General features: G+C 45.7%; 1 protein-coding gene across 4 annotated transcripts in view; it reads left to right on the top strand.

Moving 5' to 3' along the window:
* Window positions 1–1,386: 1,386 nt before the first annotated feature.
* PTK2 (protein tyrosine kinase 2) overlaps window positions 1,387–20,270 on the top strand; it is a 251,006-nt gene continuing 232,122 nt past the window's right edge. For 3 of the 4 annotated variants that reach the window (XM_081258093.1, XM_081258091.1, XM_081258092.1), the window contains exon 1: window positions 1,429–1,515. The gene's annotated coding sequence lies outside the window, so the exon portion shown is untranslated. Of the gene's footprint in view, window positions 1,516–20,270 lie in introns of all 4 variants that reach the window. The other variant, XM_081258095.1, reaches the window with a different exon arrangement.

Genomic DNA, 20,270 nt, shown 5'->3' with positions numbered 1-20,270 from the left:
AAGATTTCCAGGTAGAGTAAACAGCCAGTGCAAAGGCCCTGGGGCTGACATTGAGAGACACAATTCCTTACAGTCTTAAATGTAGTTTAAAAACACCAGCCATATGTATTTCATGAAAGAATAATAAAAGAAAATATTAAAAAATGGTAAAACTCTTGCTAAGCGAAAGCACTTTATTTTACTGGATTCTGTTATAATCGATTATAGCTCCTGAGAAGGGAACGGAGGGTCACCTCTCTGAGCTTCAGGGAGTTCACCTTTCAAAAGGAGAACTGTGTGCTTATCTTGCGTCTCGCCTTGTGGTGAGGATCAAAGTGACACCATGAAAAATGAAAGTTGCTCTGCTTCTGGTTTCATTTCCTACCGCAAGTTTGCCCGTGATTTTTTTTTTTTTTTTAACGCAAATCAGGTATCACTTTCGCTTAAAACCCTCAAAGGTCACTGCTGCCTAAAGAATAAGTGCCAGGCACCTGAGCACGACTTCAGAGGGCCCTGGCCGTCTCATTTTTTACCCAGACCCCCCACCCCCACCCCCCAACCCCATGCTCCAGTCAAAACCGGCTCTCATCTCAGCTGCTCTCTGCCTGGGACCCTCTGGGATCCTCCTCTCCCTTCTCAAGCCTCAGCACCTAGGGAACCGGCGCCTTGGTGGTTAATGGACCCAGATCAGTGCCTCGCTGGCGCTCAGGTAGATAATGTGTCCACCTCTAAGCCGTTATAAAGCTCTTTCCAGACCATCTTCGAAGATCAAATCTTGGTACCGCCCAGCACTAGCTAGCTATGATGCCCCTGAACAAATCCCTGAGCCTGCTTCCCTATCTGCAGAGGGGTCCGGGACACCCTTAAGGTGGGCCTGGAGAGGACACGGGCCGGCGCGGGCACACACCGCGTCCGGACATCCGTGCTTCCGACTCTGGGGTGGGGCTGTAGGGCGGCTGACCGGGGTGGGGGTGGCCTCCAGAGGAGCAGGGTCTGGGGCTCGGGCAGCGAAGGGGTGCGAGGGCTTCCCGGTAGTCAGTCCAACCCCGCCGGCCCAGAGTGCGGCCGGAGGGAACCCTGGAACGTCCGCTCGGCGGGGCGCCGCTCCCGCCGCCCGGCAGAGCTTCCCCGCGGCCGCCGCTCGGGGCCGCAGCCACGCCCACGCGCTGACCCCGTCCGCGCACAGCCCGGGCCTGGCGTCCCGACTACGATCCCGGGAGCAGAGCCTGGCGGCGTGGTGGGCATGCGCGGGCCGCGACGCGCAGCGCGCATGCCTGGTGCTCCCGGGAGGCGGAAGCTCGGAACGGGGACGCGGCCGGGCGCGCGGAGCGGAGGGAGGCGCGCGCCTCAGCAGGCCGCCGCGCACGCGCGGCCCGCGCCGACGCAGCACGGCCCCGAGGGCGCGAGCCCGCCGCCGCCGCCGGGCCGGGACTGCTGTGCGCCCGCGGCGTGAGGCGTGGGAGGGAGCGCGGCCCATCAGCCGCGGCGCCGCCCGGTCGTCGTCTGCTTTCGCCTCCCGGCGCCAGCGCGGTCCGGGTGAGTGAGGGGCCGGGGTCGGGGCCAGGGCGCGGGCAGGCGGGCGGGCCGACTCCGGGAGCTGGTTGTTGGCAGGGCCGCGGCCCGAGGGTGGAGGGCCGAGCGGGGCCGGACCGGCCAGTCCCGGCGGCGGAGACCGGCCCCTCCCGCGCCGGCCGCGGCCCCGGGAGGCCGGGGACGTGGGGAGGCCGGGGGCCCGAGGAGGCTGGGGTCTCGGGGGCGGGGGGCGCTTGGAGGCCGAGGGGTTCGGGGCTGGGAGTGTCTGAGGGTCTCGAGGCCGGGGGACGTGGGGAGGCCGGGGGCTCCGGGAAGCAGGGGGCTTTGGGGGATGTGAGGAGGCCGGGGACTCAGGGAGGCTGGGGGCTCGGGGGACGCTGGGAGGCCGGGGAGCTCAGGGAAGATGGGGAGGCCGGGGGATTCGGGGCTTGTAGAGTCCGAAGGTCTAGAGGCCCGGGGCCTCGGGGAGGCCGGCCGGCCTCTGCCGGGGCGGGCCGAGTGCCTCCAAAACAAAAGGGGAGAGACAGGAAGGAGGGGGAAGAGGGAATCCGCGGGGCCGCCGGGGGATCGTTCGGCCCGCGGGGCAGGGAAGGGTGGGCCTCGAGCCCGCGTGCGGGGCGGCGGGGCGGCTGCGTCCCCCGCGGCCCGCGCTCAAGTTTTGTGCAGCCCGGAGGCTGTCTCGGCGGCAGCCCTGAAGACCTGGCAGGATTCGTTGCGCTTCCCAAGTTTCCTCCTCTTCTCGCCCCAGCCCCCAACTCCGCGGCGCCCGCCGAGCAAGCTGGAAGCACTCTGGGTCCTTTCCTGGCACCCCATTCTTTCTCAAAGGAGTGTGTATGTGTGTGTACGCTGTTACTTGGTTTTCTTTGATTGCCGGATTTTGTAGCTTAATGCCCTAAGGGTAAAGGTTTTTGTTTTTGCCATTTCAACGGTGTCTTATTCTTGCTTTGTTAGCCTGCAGCTGGGTTTTTGGCAGTGAGACTAAGAGAATAGTAATATTGTGGTATTCATGGGAACTGGTTGGAATACGGTCAAGTTGAAGGCGATGTAAGAGTTTGGGGGGTCTGTACTTAAGACGACCATCATTGGGATTGTTACTTAGAATGTAAACATCTTCGTGGTTGGCAAAATAGGCCATTACTGTTCGAAATGCAATACCAGAGCCTCACCTTTAATACTTTATTTGTAAAACGGGTAATGAAAATAGTCTCTTCATTGAAATGACACGGCCAAGCCCTCAGGTTAGTTGTCCTGTCTTTGACAACCTCTGAAAAGTGGGAGGAACGTATGTGGGTGAAGTGATTACAGATTCACAATAAATTAGCATTCAGCGTACTTTGTTGAGGTACAGTGTAGATAATATTTTGGTCCAGTTGTACTATTGAGTTAATGTTTAAAACCCTGTAGTATTTAAACACATGAAACTTTTAAAGGAAGTTTGTGTTTCAACTTTCAACTCATAAAGATAGTATTTCTTAGTATCTTTATGAGTATATTGTTTTAGATTTTCGGCTACTCTTGGAGGGGAAAAACTAGTTGAGCTTACCATTAGTCTCTTCTGAACACTTGTGTACTAACTGTTGCTGAAACAGCAAGGTCAAATATTATAGGTTCTCCTCTGAAGAATTTCTTTCAGGTCATTATCAAATAATCCAGTTTAATAACGAGCACTGGAAAATATTGTTTAAAACACGTTCCCTTGTAAACGCGGCGCCATAAGACTTCATGAAAGGACTGAATAGAAGGACTATACATCATTCAGAGGTGATGCATCGAGAAGCAAGTGCTTGGCTAAATAAAGACATTGAATCCAAAACTTAGTATTTATGATGTGGGGCAAAGAATGCTGGGACTCGTACAGGAGATCGTCTGAGGCTGTCTGTCACGGAAAGTGAGTAGTTAAGTGTTAGATCAGGAGTGATCAGGAGTGTTAGATCCACTAATGCAGCGGTCGCGAAGTGTCTGGGGAAAGCGGGAGTTAGGAATGGCAGTAAGGATCATTAAAACATTTTTAGCTAAACTCTTCTCTCTAACACTCCATGCCCTTTGTTGGAAAGTACAGAAATTAATGTTCCAATTCTCAAAGCTGGGTTCTTCAGCTAGATAACTTTTCTTACTAGAAAGTTGGAGAAATTGTCTGAATAACAAAATCGTATCATTAAAGCGTTCCCTTTAAGAAAAAATACTGATGAGCTCCCTAAGAAGAAATTATTGTTATATTTTGTATATACATATATAGTCTATGGTGTTATAAAGTGTTATGTGTAGCAAAAGATAATTTTGAAAATTACTATCTTTGCATGTTATTTTGAGTTATAGTGAGGTGGGATCTTAGTTCATATCTCTAAAGGTGTTATGGAAACCTTTTTTTCCTATATTTTAATGTGTCTTAATTTTGAGAAAAATAATTAAAAATTGTCTTAAGGGTAACAAAAGATGCAATTCAAATTGTTAATACAATATGTAAATCTTTAATTTTTTAAATTAAACATTTTCAGTTTAGACATTTTCAGATAGAATAAATCTGGTTTTAAATTTCAGTGGCATTCAAAAAATTCTGTTACTTTTGATTACTGTAGCTTTATAGTATAGTCTAAAGTCAGGGAGCCTGATTCCTCCAACTCCCCTTTTCTTTCTCAAAATCTCTGACTATTTGGGGTCTTTTGTGTTTCCACACGTTTTTAGATTTTGTTGTTATTGTTCTAGATCTGCAAAAAATGCCATTGGTAAAAAATTCTGTTATTTTTATCATATTTGTGAAATGAGTTTTTAAATGAGTTTTTTTTTTTTTGCTAGTAAATCAGAAAAGTTTAGTTTCTAAAGTACTTTGTTTTGCCATAAAGCTTTAGTTTAAGAACATATTTTCATTAGTTTCCTCTTACTGAAATCCCTTAAATAATTAGAAAAAATTACTGTGGGGATCTTTGAGAATTTTCACTGATGTCTGTATTTAAAATGTTAACTTAAAAAATTTGGGCAGAGTAAATGACCTTATTTGAGTCAATAGTAATAAACTCCAAGAAGTTTATGAATGCAAATAAGCATTCAAATGTTAAGTTGCTTATCAGCCTTTAGAAGGATCCTTGGAATGGAGAAGGATGGAGAGCAGCTCCAGCTTGCCTTGGGTGCACCTGTGTTTCTCTAGCTCACCCAGGTACATTCAGAAGTTATGGTTCTTTTCCTTCTTTTCTGTAAAACAGTGTTTAGCAGTGGATTATCTGAGCCCTTTATTGCTTTTTCTCTCTACTGACATTTTGGCAGTGTTCTTTTTTCTTCTTCATTTCATGACTACCAAAAGGCAGCCCGGTGCAAGAGAAATGAAATTCATATGTACCAGTTTCTGGCATTAATTTCTAGGAATTGTGCTAAATCTTATCATTCAGAACTGCACAAATGTGTTTCTGATTGTAAATCAGCAGAGGAGCCCCCTCTGTTTCTATCTGTAACAGTTGTATTGTTTTTTTACTAGGCTCTGTGATGGAAATGAAATTCAGATACACATATATAGTTAAACTTTCAGTTTAAATGGAATTTTTAGCAAAACTGTTAATTATAGTCTGATTTGCATAAATAGTAAGGAAATGATTTATAGACCTAGTAGGAAATAACTGTTTCCCCGAGTGGCACTATTCCCACTCTTTAGCAGTTGGAAGCCTCAGAGAAAAATACTAGTAGCAGCACCACAAAGTTTACCTATTTTTAAGGACACAAAGGTGTTTCCTTACAAACTTTGTATTTAATTAAGATAATCCTACCTAAATCTTATTTATGTACATAGCTATTTACTATAAACTCATTTTTCACATCAAGAAGAATGACTGAAGTTACACATTTGAATATTTTCCAGTGGTAGGGGAAGAACATTACTGGGTACCTGTGTGGGTGCCCTGTGCTGGTGGTAGGTGTTCTTACCTTTTTACAGGTGAATTAAATGTGGGAGAGTCTCTATCCTGTAAGTTGCATTTGTTAAACACCATGTGCCAGGCCTGAGCTGGGTGCCATAGTGCTTTATCTCCTTTATTACTCACTAGAACTGCTGAGTTGTACTGCTGTCTGTATCCTCCTTTTGTAGATGAAACCCTGCAAGCATCGAGTTAGAGTAGCTTGCCCGGGTCCTCAGCCCACACTGGTGGACGGTTTGGACAGACCCGAGGGACTCTGCAGTGCCAGCTCCTAACAGCCTGCCTGTAGCCTCCCTGGCTGGAAAAGTAGCAGTCTGTAAAATCTTAATCCAGTCTTCTGCAGTAGGAATAAATAGTGTGCTAGTGTAATGACCATGTCTGGGAAAGTTTAGATAATTGTATTTTCTATTTGAATCTGACACTTCCAGATCATGAAGTTCTGATCTGGCCAACATAGTAGAGGTAACATTTTAATTAATATATAAAAATTGTTTAATTATTTGAAATTAATTTAGAATTAGGTAAAGTGTATAATGCATGATGCAGTGATTGATACTGCTTATTTGTCAAGATGTGCTTTAGTAACTTCCACATTTACAGTTTTTTCATTGGTGACTTTTGTTTTTTCATTGGTGACTTTTTTGAGGGGTTGATGTTTGAAGACAGTTTTGTGGGAAGCAAGGAGTGTGTGAGGGAAGAACAAATTGCACATTTCTCACACAGGTATGAGCCCCTTGTAGTAATCCTAGTATTTACAACCTCTGATACATTGCTGCTCTATAAATGTTTCTGAAATGAGTGTGCTTACTCTCACCAACTTAGAATTTTCCATTCTGCTTATTTTAAAATGTATTTTTAAAATTAATTAATTTATTTTTGGCTGCATTGGGTCTTTGTTGCTGCATGCGGGCTTTTCTCTAGTTGTGGTAAGCAGAGGCTGCTCTTCCCTGTGGTGCGCAGGCTTATTGCTGTGGCTTCTCTTGTTGAGGAGCACGGGCTCTAGGCACATGGGCTTCAGTAGTTGTGGCACGCAGGCTCAATAGTTGTGGTGCACGGGCTTAGTTGCTCCATGGCATGTGGGGTTTTACTGGACCAGGGCTCGAACCTGTGTCTCCTGCATTGGCAGGCGGGTTTTTAACCACTGCGCCACCAGGGAAGCCCCGTTCTGCTTTTAAGAGTCGGCATATACTCTGCTCCTTTATTTGGGGCCAGCCAAAACCAAGGCTTAGAAGAACCTAAACAGTCGTGTCTGTGGGCTGTGTGTGCCTAGGATCTCCCTTCTGCCCCCATATTCTGTATTGAAAGTAGTCCAAGGTGCTCGTCACGTCTACTGGTGACCAAAACACCATGCATTTGTCTTTGCTGGCCTAAAGCAAGAGCTTAAATGATTTTACACATTACATATTTTTTTAGTGGCTTGTGTGCCTTCTCATGAGGATTTAAGCACCATGAGGGCAGAAACTTTGTTTTACACACTTTTCCATCTTCAGTACCTGACACAATATTTATTGAGTAGAAGAACCCAGACTTATTAATTATTGGAGGACAGCTATTACATCAGTTAGCTGTCTGCTGTGTTGTTTGCCTTGGTAAAGGACCTCACTTTAAAACCACATAGGACTTGATACCAGGGAAGAATTGGATTATCGTGTCTTCACCTTTGTCTGCTTTGTTTTATTTTTTTTAAATTTATTTATTTATTTATTTCTGGCTGTGTTGGGTCTTCGTTTCTGTGCGAGGGCTTTGTCTAGTTGCAGCAAGTGGGGGCCCCTCTTCATCGCGGTGCGCGGGCCTCTCACTATCGCGGCCTCTCTTGTTGCGGAGCACAGGCTCCAGACGCGCAGGCTCAGTAATTGTGGCTCACGGGGCTAGTTGCTCCGCGGCATGTGGGATCTTCCCGGACCAGGGCTCGAACCCGTGTCCCCTGCATTAGCAGGCAGATTCTCAACCACTGCGCCACCAGGGAAGCCCTGTCTGCTTTATTTTAGATGACCACTGTCATCAGACTTGGGCCAGGGAACAAGTACTGCTCCGCCCCTTTACAGTTTTGTTCTCTTTTTCTAGCAGCTGATCCTGTATTAATTGATCTTGTGTTCTTGAGGACTCATCCTAAGTTCTGCAGACATAGAAAATTGCTCAAGGTGACACAAAATGAGCGGAACTTGTAAAAGCGCCTTCATGACTGGTCCAGAAGCTCTAACGTGTCTTTTACTAATCAGCTGGATTCATTGGCTGCTTTACAAGAGTTTTCCATTATGCCCTGAAACCATTTTCAAAAACCCATTTTCGTATTGCTGCAGTGCCAGTTACATATACAACATGCCAGCTTTCCCTTGCCGTGACAGGTCACTTACCTTTGCTTGGGGGAAAGTCAACATTTGGGTAAAAAAGAGCAGTTTGTTCTTTCTCAGTGAGTTCCCCCTTAGTCTTGCTGTACGGTGTGGGGAAACAGGCACTCTCGCAGAGACCAGGAAGCTTCAGGTTGTTGAATTGGTTCTCAAAGTAGCCACAGGTTAGAAGGGCAAATGCTCCTGCCCCGCTTCTGACCTACTGAATCTGACTCTGGGGGCGAGGCCAGTGGTCAGTTTCAGCTTGCTGTCAGTAGCTTTTGATGCATGCTAATGTTTGTGAACCACTGCTTTAGAGTGTTTTAAAAGAAACACCAGTTGTAGCAGGCAGACATCAGTCATAAATGGTAGAGGTATGTGTATGGTCTTTTTGACCACTTAGATTTGCTAGTGAGGTTGCCTTCATGTCAGGACTCTTAAATATGTTTCTAAGGATTTTTAGAGTCTTGAGAAGACCTCACAACTCCTTTTGTTTAGTAGGGATTTTGAATGTTTTCTGCTGAGACCACTTAATTATTTTGAATCTTGGTGTGGATTTTAAATGAACACTCTTATGTTGAAGTGGCAGTTTGTGTGGCTCCCGGACTTGTGGCTTTTGGCAAATAACAGGAGAGTGTGTACATGTGAGTGGTTAAGGCACACGTTCCCTGGTGGTTTTGCTTTGGTGCTGAAAAATTGTCTAGCTTTATACTAGAGTCAGGGTGATTGCCAAGTCTTGGGGTGACTAATGAAGCAGCATTGTGTGAATTGATTCTATGCCTAGCATTACATTCATATCTAAATTTAATGAATTTCGTTTTGCCTTTTGTCCTTTCCTTGTTTTCCTAAGAAGGCGGCTAAGTAAAAGTTAGTGTACCAAATGGGATTGGTGATGTGCCTTGTGCAGAATTAGATGCATCTGTTGGTAAATAGACTATTATAAGCGGAGGGACAAGGATTCTGTATTATCTTTTCCTCATGCTGCCATAGTAGATGGTCAGTCAGTGATTGATGATTGAAGAAGAGTCTCTCCTACTGAGGTCCTGGAATTACAGAGACTAAAGCGAATGACGCTGTTGTGGGCCTTTTGTGGTAAGGGGTTTTTAAGTGTGTGAAAGTTGTTACAAAGGTAGAGACGACTAGTCAAAGGCAGATGGAATTAAGTGTAATGTGATCTCAAAACAGTGAGAAGGTTCCTTGCATGTGAATTTTCTCCCCCCCCCGCCCCCCCAAACCATGGTCAAGCTTTCAGTTAACTGTGCAGCTGCATGAAGGCAAAAATAATAGAAATGAGCTGGTGGAAAGAGCTATTTGGAACAATTTCTTTCTCCTTAAAGTTGGCATTAATGTGACTCCCATTAAATGTATAGCTGTCTGCCCAGTATTCGTGGGGTATTGGTTCCAGGACCCTCCTCGGATACCAAGTTCCTTGGATGCTCAAGTCCCTTACCTAAAATGACGTAGTATTTACATACATACATTTAAATGCACACCCTCCTGTATACTTTAAATCGTCTCTAGATTACTTATAATACCAAACACAGTGTAATGCTATGTAAATAATTGCCAAGGTGGCAAGTTCAAGTTTTACTATTTGGAACTTTCTGGGATTTTTCCCCAATATTTTGAGCCTCGAATGCGGAACCTGAGGATGCGGAGGGCAAGTGCATTTGAGTGTGCCTGGCCCAGAGCAGCTTCTCAGTGGATGTCAGTGGATGGTTCTCCTCGGACCCCTCCCCCCAACCATCAGGCTGCATCCCCTGAGCAGCCTTCTCTCTGATTACAGCTTCAGCTCATCCCCGTCTGTCTCTGTTCCCCTGTCAGTCTCCCCTCCCAGCGCCTTGGGTTCGTTTCTGTATTTTATTTTATTTTTAAAAATTTTTATTTGTTTATTTATTTATGGCTGCGTTGGGTCTTCGTTGCCACGCGCAGGCTTTCTCTGGTTGCGGTGAGCAGGGGCTACTCTTCGTTGTGGTGCATGGGCTTTTCACTGCGGTGGCTTCTCTTGTTGTGGAGCACGGGCTCTAGGCGTGCAGGCTCAGTAGTTGTGGCTTGCGGGCTCTAGAGCTCAGGCTCAGTAGTTGAGGCGCACGGGCTTAGCTGCTCCGCGGCATGTGGGATCTTCCCGGACCAGGGCTCAAACCTGTGTCCCCTGCATTGGCAGGCGGATTCTTAACCACTGCGCCACCAGGGGTGTCCCCCACCCTGTGGTTTTAAAAGCCTTTTCTTGGTTATAATGAGGTTGCACATCTTTTTATACATTTCCTGGCCATTTGTATTCACTGGTTTGTGAAGTGCCCATATTTTTCTATTAGTTTTAAAGAAATTTATTTGTAGACTTCTGTGTATTCAGAACACGGGTCCTTTGTTGGTTGTATATTTTGCCACTGTCTCTTCCTACTTTGTCTTGCAGTTTCACTAGCTTGGTGGGTTGTTTTTTTTTCTTTTTTGAATGAAGAGAAGTTCTTAAGTTTAATGTAGTGCAGTTTATCAGTCTTTTCCTTTATAGTTGGTGCTTTTTGTGTCTTTCCCTACCCTGAGATAATGAACTTAATTCCTGTTATTTTCTAAATGCTTTATGATTTTGCCTTTCCCCTTTAACTTTACAATTCTCTTGGAATTGGTTTTGGTGTGTAGTGTGAAGGAGGGATCCACTTTCGTTAACATGTGGACATCTTAGTTGTCCCAACACCATTTCTTAAAAAGAATAAATGCTCCTTTCCCCTAGTGCTCTGTGGTGACACTTTTGTTGTAAATGAAAGGTCCATATATATGTGTGTGTCTGGACTCTATTTGATCCCTCTGGCACTAAGCTGCCTACAGTACTGTAGCTTTATAATAAGTCTTATCTCCTCGTGGACCTCTTCCCACTTGGTTCTCCTCCAAGTGTGCCTTGGCTATCCTCAACCCTTTGCAGATCTGTATATGTTTTAGAATCACTTGGCAACTTCCCAGAAAATTCTTCTGGTTGTTGTTTGGGATGACACTAAATGTATAGATCAATGTGTAGAGAATTGATTCTAGATTTGGGTTATTATGGATAAAGCATATGAATATTTTTGTATGAGTCTTTTTGTGGACCCAGGCTTCTATTTTTCCTGGGGATGGTTGTTTAGGGTTGTAATGGCTGGATCATATGGTAGGTGTCTGTATAGCTTTATTTCATTTAAACATCTTTATTGGAGTATAATTGCTTTACAATGTTGTGTTAGTTTCTGCTGTATAACAAAGTGAATCAGTTCTATGCATATATATATATCCTCATATCCCCTCCCTCTTGTGTCTCTCTCCCCCCCTCCCTATCCTACCTCTCTAGCTGGACACAAAGCACCGAGCTGGTCTCCCCGTGCTATGCAGCTGCTTCCCACTAGCTAACTGTTTTACATTTGGTAGTGTATATATGTCAATGCTACTCTCTCACTTCGTCCCAGCTTACCCTTAGCCCTCCCCCGTCCTCAAGTCCATTCTCTACGTCTGCATCTTTATTCCTGTCCTGCCTCTAGGTTTGTCAGAACCATTTTTTTTTTTTAAGATTCCATGTATATGTGTTAGCATACGGTATTTGTTTTTCTCTTTCTGACTTACTTCACTCTGTATGACAGACTCTAGGTCCATCCACCTCACTACAAATAACTCAATTTCATTTCTTTTTATGGCTGAATAATCCATTTTATATATGTACCACATCTTCTTTATCCATTCGTCTGTCGATAGACACTTAGATTGCTTCCATGTCCTTTACATGTTGTAAATAGTGCTGCAGTGAACAGTGTGATACCTGACTCTTTTTGAACTTGTGTAGCTTTTTACGAAGGTGCCAAACTGTGTTCTAACGTGGCTGTACCATTTTACATTCCTACCAGCAGTGTATGAGAGTTCCAGTTGCTCTGTATCATCGGGGCAACACGATGGTTAGTCTTTTAAGTTTTTGCCATCCTAATAGGTGTGTCATGATATTTCATTGTGGTTTTAACTTACATTTCCCAAATGCCTTAATAACACTGAGTATCTTTTTATATGTCTGCTTGCCATCTGTATATCTTATTTGGTGTTCAGATCTTTTGCCCATGAAAAAACTTTTTCTTACGGGTGGATTCTTTATATATTCTGGATACAGGTCCTTTGTGAGATACTCTCAATGCTTTCCTCCCATGCCGTGGCTTGTTTTTTGCATTCTCTTAAGTGTCTTGAAGAGCAGAAGTTATAAATTTTGATAATGGCCCATTTATCAATTTGTTGTTTTATGGATTGTGCTTTTTTGGTGTCATATTTAAGAAATCGTTGCCTAACCTAGGTCACAAAGATTTTCTCCTGTTTCCCCCTCCCCTCTCTCGAATATTTATAGTTTTAGGTTTTACATTTAGGTCTGTGATTGATTTTGAGATAATTTTTGTTTGTGGTGTGGGATATGGGTCCACATTACTTGGAGGACTCTTTCGAGGCCTAGAATGAAGGTAGCTCCCTCCAGAGAGCATTTGTTTCTGCTTCAGCCAGTCTGGGACCATCTTAAACCAAGTCCAAGGTTTGAGGTTTTCTGGACCGCACAGAGCTGTCATTCTCTTCGTGAGCTGATTCACTTCTTGCTTACTCTCATCCTGAGCTGTGTAGCTTTTGAGGTCCTGCTTAGGGAGGTAGGGTTAGACACTTTGGGGGGCCCGGCTTTGATTCCTGTCCCTCTTTCCCTGCACTGTTACGAAAAGGAAAGTCGAAAATTTCAGAATTGTCAAATGACTTCCGTGCAGAGGTGGTTTCTCTGCTTGTTTCTCTCTGGGTTCCTGAGTTCACTTTAATTTTGTTATTTCCTTCTTGTCCTGTCATTTTCTGGTTTCTTTTAAGATTTTTAAAGTATTTTATCCGTCTTTTTAAGCCTTTTTCAGGGGAGGGTTGGACCGAACAACGTAGCCTGCAGTTAAGGAGCCAAGGAAAGTTCTTTTTCATTTCACTCCAGTGACTAGAGTCTAAACCTGGGCCCGCCGTCGCCTGTAGTAGCCGCTAGCCACGCGTTTAAGTTAAAATGGAATCCGATTGAAAGTTCTGTCCAGCAGCCAGGCTAGCCCCACTTCCAGGGCTCAGTACCCACATGTGACTAGCGGCTCCCCCTCGGATGGTGCAGGTGGGGAGAAGGTTTTCACGGTTGCAGGAAGCCCTGCGGGGCAGCGCTGGCTGGACCGAGAGCCTCTGCGGGGAGAGCCTCTGCGGGGAGAGCTTCTGCGGGGCCTCGTGGCGGCGAGTCTGCCCCAGAGAGCCGCTAACAGAGCTGCCCTTGCTGCTTAAGGTTGGCCATTTTCTGGAATCTGCCTGCAGCCAAACATGGCTGAGCCCCTTAAGGCTTCTGGGGAAGGCTCTCCGTGAGGTGGGGTGGGTCGCAGGCTGTGGCTGTCAGGGTGCGGATGGGGAGGGCAGGCCGCGGGGCGCTCACAGATCTGCCGATGGAACTGGCATTTGGGGAGAACGCTCAGCACGTGCTGAGCTGAGTCCCTGCCCCCAGCGGGTCGTAGTCCAGCGACCAGGCAGCGGCAGTGCCATGGTTAGCAGGTGCTGGGCAGAGCTGCGGGGGACTACAGGACGCTGCCACTCCATCCCCAGGGGTCAACAGAAGGAGCCGGGCGGGGAGGGGGAGGAGGAGGGGGAGAGTGTTCTAGGCGGAAGGAAAGCACAGGCAAAGCTACATGTCGGTGGGAACGTGCAGAGATTGGTTTACTGCACCGTACGTTGGATTCTGGCATCGAGAGAGGTAGCAGAAACCACGGATTTAAGAAAACGTCACAAAAGGATATTCCATCCATTCACTGAGCATTCGCTGTGAACTGGTAAGAGGATTATTAGTGCTGGGGCGGTGTCGGAAGCTCTCTTTGTAGCTCACAGAGCATTAGGATAAGAGCACGTGCTGCAGCAGCCCCCGCTGACCCTTTCTGCCGCAGGGCGCCCCGGATGCTGGGCGCGATTCAAGGAACTGGGGGCACGGGCACGTCGCCGTCGTCTGTAGCCTGCTGCTCTGGGAAGAAGGGTTCAGCTGGCTCAGTAAGTGCAGCCTGGCTGCAGGGGCTCTGTCCGAAAGACTGAGGGTGGGGAGGGGAGAGGTTGGGGCCACAGACGTGGGCTGGTCGCGTCAGTCCTCTTCGTGGCCACCTGTGGAGTCGCCTGCCAGCACTCCTGTGCTTCCTTTCGGGATCAGAGAGCAAGCAGAAGAGGTGAAAAGCTCAACTTAACTGTACCAGGGTGTGTATTTGAACTGATAAACTGCCTCAAAACCCAGTGTGAGCGTGCTCTGTATCAGGGCTTCTCAAACCTGAACAGGCACACACATCACCCAGGGATCTTGTTAGGCTTGAGGTTCTAATTCAGTCTGTCTAGGGTGGCGCATCAGATCTTGCATTTCTAGCAGGCTCTCAGGTGGTGCCGTGCTGGTGGTCCCTGGGCCCCACTTTGAGTAGCAGGGTACTGGTTTTCCAAGTATGGGTCATAAGATGACGTTGCCTCACTTAGTTGGAACGTTGAATAACCTCTGGCAGTGCAGTTGTGAAGGGCATGGCCTTGGAGTCAGACTCTGACTCTCTGGTCTTGGGCTGCTAGTTTGTTAACTTCTCTAACTCCATTTCCTTGTCCTTTAAATCGGCCAAGTAGTAGAACCATAGGCTGATGAGAGAACGAGGTGATGCGCAACATGTAAGGTTCTGGTGTTCACCAGTGTGTGACCTTTTGAGATATTTCACACAAGGTAAGAACTATTAAAAGTAAACATTTACAGTAAAAGTTTGCCAGTTTTCAAAGTTCTCAGTCCTCCCTGCATCATTGCCCATTTTGTAATATTGCAGCTCAAAGAGAATGGGGGTATTTCTTTCATTTACTGCTGTATACACAGAGAACGTTGAGGCACAGCTGATACAGTTTGTTTTCCTGTGGGTGAAGGTCCTTTGACTTTCTCAGCTCGTTGCTGTCAGCCTCTTCCTTTCTGCTAGGGTCAGAAGGTGCAGTGCTATGTCTTCACATAGATTTTGTTTTTTAATTTATTTAAGTTATTTATTTTTGGCTGCGTTGGGTCTTTGTTGCTGTGCACGGGCTTTCTCTAGTCGTGGCGAGTGGGGGCTACTCTTTGTTGCGGTGCACGGGCTTCTCATTGCGGTGGCTTCTCTTGTTGCGGAGCACAGGCTCTAGGCACGCAGGCTTCAGTAGTTGTAGCACGCGGGCTTCAGTAGTTGTAGCACGTGGGCTCAGTAGTTGTGGCTCGCAGGCTCTAGAACGCAGGCTCAGTAGTTGTGGCGCACGGGCTGATTTGCTCCGCAGCATGTGGGATCTTCCTGGACCAGGGCTTGAACCTGTGTCCCCTGCATGGGCAGGCAATTCTTAACCACTGTGCCACCAGGGAAGCCCCTCACGTAGATTTTTAAATAAGCATTTTTTTAAAAAGTTGCCAGTAGGGCTTCCCTGGTGGCGCAGTGGTTGAGAATCTGCCTGCCAATGCAGGGGACATGGGTTCGAGCCCTGGTCTGGGAAGATCCCACGTGCCGTGGAGCAACTAGCCCCATGAGCCACAAATACTGAGCCTGTGCGCCTGGAACCTGTGCTCCGCAATGAGAGGCCGCGATAGTGAGAGGCCCGCGCACCGTGATGAGGAGTGGCCCCCACTTGCCGCAACTAGAGAAAGCCCTCACACAGAAACGAAGACCCAACACAGCCATAAATAAATGAATAAATAAATAAATAAATAAATAAATAAATAATTAAAAAAAAAAAAAAGTTGCCAGTAGTAAGGGTGATGGAAAGCCATTTTATACTAAGGATTTTGAAACATGCATAAATGGGAATTGTGTGAGTTTCTATTACATGAATATTATACTTAATAATTAAGGTTAAAATATGAATCTTCAATTTTATTTTAAAACTTTGTGGAAATTTTCAGACATATGCAAAAACAATGTTGTAATGAACTCCCTGTATTCATCACCACCTTTAATGGGCATCATTAATTAATATTAACTCTAATCAGAGATACTGGCTTATATTTAGAAGTTGTGAAGACACTTGCTTCGGGAACATACATGCTAATGTTGGCCGGATATTGTGGCCCTTGCTGAAATGTGACATAACAGTTCATGACACATTTCTTTCAGAAGACTGGAAGGGATCAGGTGTAACTGTACAGCTTTTTTAAGTCAGTGATGCGCAGGAACATCTAATAGTCTTAATGAGGTGGGTGTTAAGCAAGGCTGTGGTTCTCTCCACAGCCTTGGAAACTGGAGTGGAAAAGCCCCCCCTTCCTCCCTCCTCCGTCCCTCCCTCCCTCCTTCCCTCCCTCCCTTCCTCCCTCCTTCCTTCCCTCTCTCCCTCCCTTTCTGTTTTTCTTGTACTTGAGTCAAAATAAACAGTAGCTTGCTTTGCTTTGCTGTCTTGCTTTAATGCTCCTGATAGCAGTACATATCTTGTTTTTTTAAAACTTAGTCATTAGGATGAAGAAGCAGCATGAAGCTTTAATAGAACAAGGTTCATTAGAGAAATACACTTAGTGTATTAGTCTTTTTCAAAAAATGATTTTATTAAACATTGAAGAGATACAGAAGAACATGTGTAAGATGTACGTAAGGTGTAGATCAAGAGTGCTCTGATCTCCCAGAGGAAGGTACCCAAGTCCGCAGAGGTGAGCTTCCTCGTACTGACCCTGACAGGACACATTTGGGCTCTGCAGGCCACCTACAGCTTCTGTCCCCAGTACTCAGCCCTGCCATTCTGGCACAAATGCAGCTGTGGTAAAGGAGTGAGTTGTCTGTGTTCCAGTACAGACAGAAATTTTATTTCTGGACCCTGAAATTTGAATTTCATGTAATTTCACATGCAACAAAATGTTATTATACTTTTAATAATTTCTTTAATCATATGCAGTGTAAAAACCTTTCTTAGCTCATGGGCTGTACAAAAACAAGCAATGGGGCCACCCTGGTGTAGAGAAGAATAAAGCAAGCCCAGCACCTACGGCCCAGCTGCAGCAATGGAGCATCCCCGCTCTGAAGGCCTGCCTGCTGCCCACCGCAGCCCGCCTCCCACATCGTGAAGCCTGCATAGCCATCGTCCCCTCAGCCCCCTTAGCTACAGCCTCCTTCTTCAAGGCCTGATATCATTTGTATTTTACTCACTTTTATTTTCTTTGTCACTTGGCTGTGACAGAAAATCTCAGGGCAAAATGTCTGTTCACTACTGTATCCCCAGCATTTAAAACAGCGGTCACTGAATGCATGTTGCGTTTATCATTTCTTATTTTTGTGTTAGTTTCGTCTGTGTTGAACTTTCTATTGGGGAATCACACTACACGTGACTTGCCTTTTCCCACTCAGCACTCTGACTGAGACCCGTGGGAGGTGCCGTACGTGATCAGTGCGTTCACTGTCACTGTTGTGTAACCTGGCCTCCAGTTGATGGGCATTTGTGTGGTTTGCAGCCTTGCTCTTGCAAGCGCTGCTGACGCGTCTTTGGCTGCCCACGTGTGTGGATGTGTCCAGCCTGCCCACGTGGGAGTGCGATGCCGGTTCTGGGCTGGCCAGCCTTCAGCTTGACTGCTTACTGCCAGATTGCTTTTGGAGCACCCCTGCCAACTTATATCCCACTCCTGGTTGCTCTGCATCCTTGCTAGTAGTTTATTTTGTCTTTTTTTCAGTTTTACCATTCTGGTGGTTATGTAATAATATCTTTTTGTGGCTTTAAATTGAATTTCTCTTATTACTAACTTTGTTGATACTCTTTTAATATATTGGTCATATTTCTTCTCTCTTCTATGAAGGACCTGTGAAAACATTGACCTAATTTCATCTTATGTTTTTCTTATCGACTTGTAGGTGTTCTTTCTACGTGTGGATTACTATCCTTTGTCATTATAAGTTGTGAATATTTTCTTCCAGTTTCTGGTTTGTCTTTTTACTGTTGAGGTGCCTTGGAACTAAAGTTCTTAATTTTAATATCATTGACTTTATCAGTCTTTTCCTTTTTTTAAAATTAATTAGTTTATTGGCTGCGTTGGGTCTTCGTTGCTGTGCACAGGCTTTCTCTAGTTGTGGCGAGTGGGGGCTACTCTTTGTTACGGTGCGCCGGCTTCTCGCTGCGGTGGCTTCTCTTGTTGCAGAGCACGGGCTCTAGGCACATGGGCTTCAGTAGTTGTGCCACATGGGCTCAGTAGTTGTGGCACGCAGGCTCTAGTGCGCAGGCTCAGTAGTTGTGGCGCACGGGCTTAGCTGCTCTGCAGCATGTAGGATCTTACTGGACCAGGGCTTGAACCCGTGTCCCCTGCATTGGCAGGAGGATTCTTAACCACTGCGCCACCAGGGAAGCCCCAGTCTTTTTCTTTATGATTAGTTTTTTTTGGGTCTCATTTAAGGACTCTTTCTTTGCCCGAGGGCTACAATTTGATGTGAGGTATTTTTATTATTTATTCATAAAACATTTATTGTTCCATTCAATAAATATGTTCAATATTTAGGTATATTTTCTTTTCTTTTGGCCACTCTGCATGGCTGGTAGGATGTTAGTTCCCTGACCAGGATTGAACCCGGGCCCTCGGCAGTGAAAGCATGGGGTCCTAACCACTGGCCCATCAGGGAATTCCCTATATTTTCTAATTTCCATTAAGATTCCTTTGATGACTTATGATTTATTTTAGTGTTTGATAAATTCCAAATGAGTGAATATTTTTCATGTACCTTGTGACTTATTTCTAAAAGGGGATTGTAGTAAGAAAATGTGTTCTGTATGGAACCACTTCTTTGAAATTAATGTTATCTTTAATAGACCCACATCCTAGTTCAGTTTGGATACATCTTGGTCCTGACTCAGAAACTTCTGGGCACCTAGGTACTTAAATTCCAGCTATGCATAATTTATACCTTGGTTTTGCAAAAAGATTAGATTAATAGATTAGACTAAATTTTTTTATTTAATAGAGTTTCTTATATTTCATTTCTGCCTCTGGAAATACTTGTTTTGTTTCCTGCCTGAAGTCGAGGTGTTAATAGACGTTCTCAGCTCTTGGACTCTGTTCTGTCCAAGCTGAAGCATGAGGACAGGTGACTGCCTCGACTGCCAGTTTGTTTCAGCTTAGCCGATGGGCAGGGGTTCATGCTGTGCCTGCAGCTGCTTCCTTTCAGTGGCATTTGTTAATTAAGCTGTTTAATTTTACTTTCTTAAGGACTGATTGAACAAAAGGAAAGAAAGAAAATTTTAGTTTGTGGTTATACCAGGGTCTTTTAGCCTAGTGCTTATTTTGCATATCCATTTCATTTTTGTTTTGTTTACAAAAAGTAGCATTGACTTGAAAATTATCAAAATTAAATAATGAGTCAGAAATTAAATTTTATCCCTCCCCTAACGTCTCAGGTATTGGTAGTTTAAGGGGTCTGGGCATCATGGTTTGTGTGGGGAGGCAGGTCTTTTTAAAAGAAAAAGTATGTCATCTGGGAAGCAGAAGACGTGGGTTCAGATATTGCCTCTCTGCCTTTTGTCAGGTGACTTTTGACAAGTTGTTTAGTTTCTGTGAGTCTCGGTGTCCTTACCTATAAAGTCTAGTATTTATAATCGCAGCCATTGAGGGTATTTGTGCAGCTACTGTGTAAAGTTTGGACAAATGTGAAGTGCTAGGATCAGGATCTTTACCCGACTTACGTAGTGTTTTCCTACTAAAGGCTAAGTCTTTTTCCACTTATGTTTCCCTGGTTTGTTTTTGAGCTGGTCTAGTCAGTTCATTCATTTGTTCAGCATTTATTAAACACCTGTCTTGTGCCTCATACAGTATTAAGCCCTGGTGATACAGACAAGAGGGGAGTGGGACTGGTTCAGGTCAGTGGCTGTGTCACAGCAGGGGCTCTGAGGACTGGAGGGCGTGTCCCCATTGATGGTTAAGCTCTGGTGTCGGCAGACTTTCTCTGTTTAAGGCCAGACGGTGAACACTTCAGGCTTTGCAGGCCGCGTATCGCCTGTCACATATTTTTTTTCCCTCTTTAACCCTTTACAAAAATAGAAAGCATTCTTAGCTAAGGAACCATACAAAAACTGGTTGTGGACCAGATGCAGTGGCCTCTGCAGGTTCTAACTGTCTGAAAGGATCTGTAGAAGTCGAGTGGAAAATGGGAAGCAGGAAGGGCCTTCAAGGCAGGACCCGCACCGGTGTGGAGGCGTGAGGGGCCGGGGTTTGTGGAGCTGAATGTCTCTGTCAAATCTGGAGTACAGGACAGGTTGGGTAGAGGAGGAGGTGAAGTTGGCGTTATAGGCAGGATCAAAGCAGTTTGTACTTGATTCTGATATAGAACAGATTTGTACGGTTGGAGGAGGTTTGGACTGGATCAGCGTGGGCGGTGTTACAGTAAAGCAGTTGAGAAGGGGGAGGAAGCACACGTTTGTCACTCAGGAAATGGCTGCCCGGTGTCACTTGCTGGTAAAGTGACGGGCAGAGTTCAGATGGTCCAGTTCCATAGCTTGTGTTCTTTTAATCATACAATTATGTTGTACAGATAAATGAAGAAAGCCTTGATCAAGGGCATGACTGAGGAGCGGGAGA

This window comes from Mesoplodon bidens, assembly GCF_964165515.1.
Source record: "Mesoplodon bidens genome assembly, chromosome: 16".
Classification (NCBI taxonomy): domain Eukaryota; kingdom Metazoa; phylum Chordata; class Mammalia; order Artiodactyla; family Ziphiidae; genus Mesoplodon; species Mesoplodon bidens.
The sequence above is the reverse complement of the archived record's forward strand: the minus strand, read 5'-3'. Positions and strand labels throughout refer to the sequence as shown.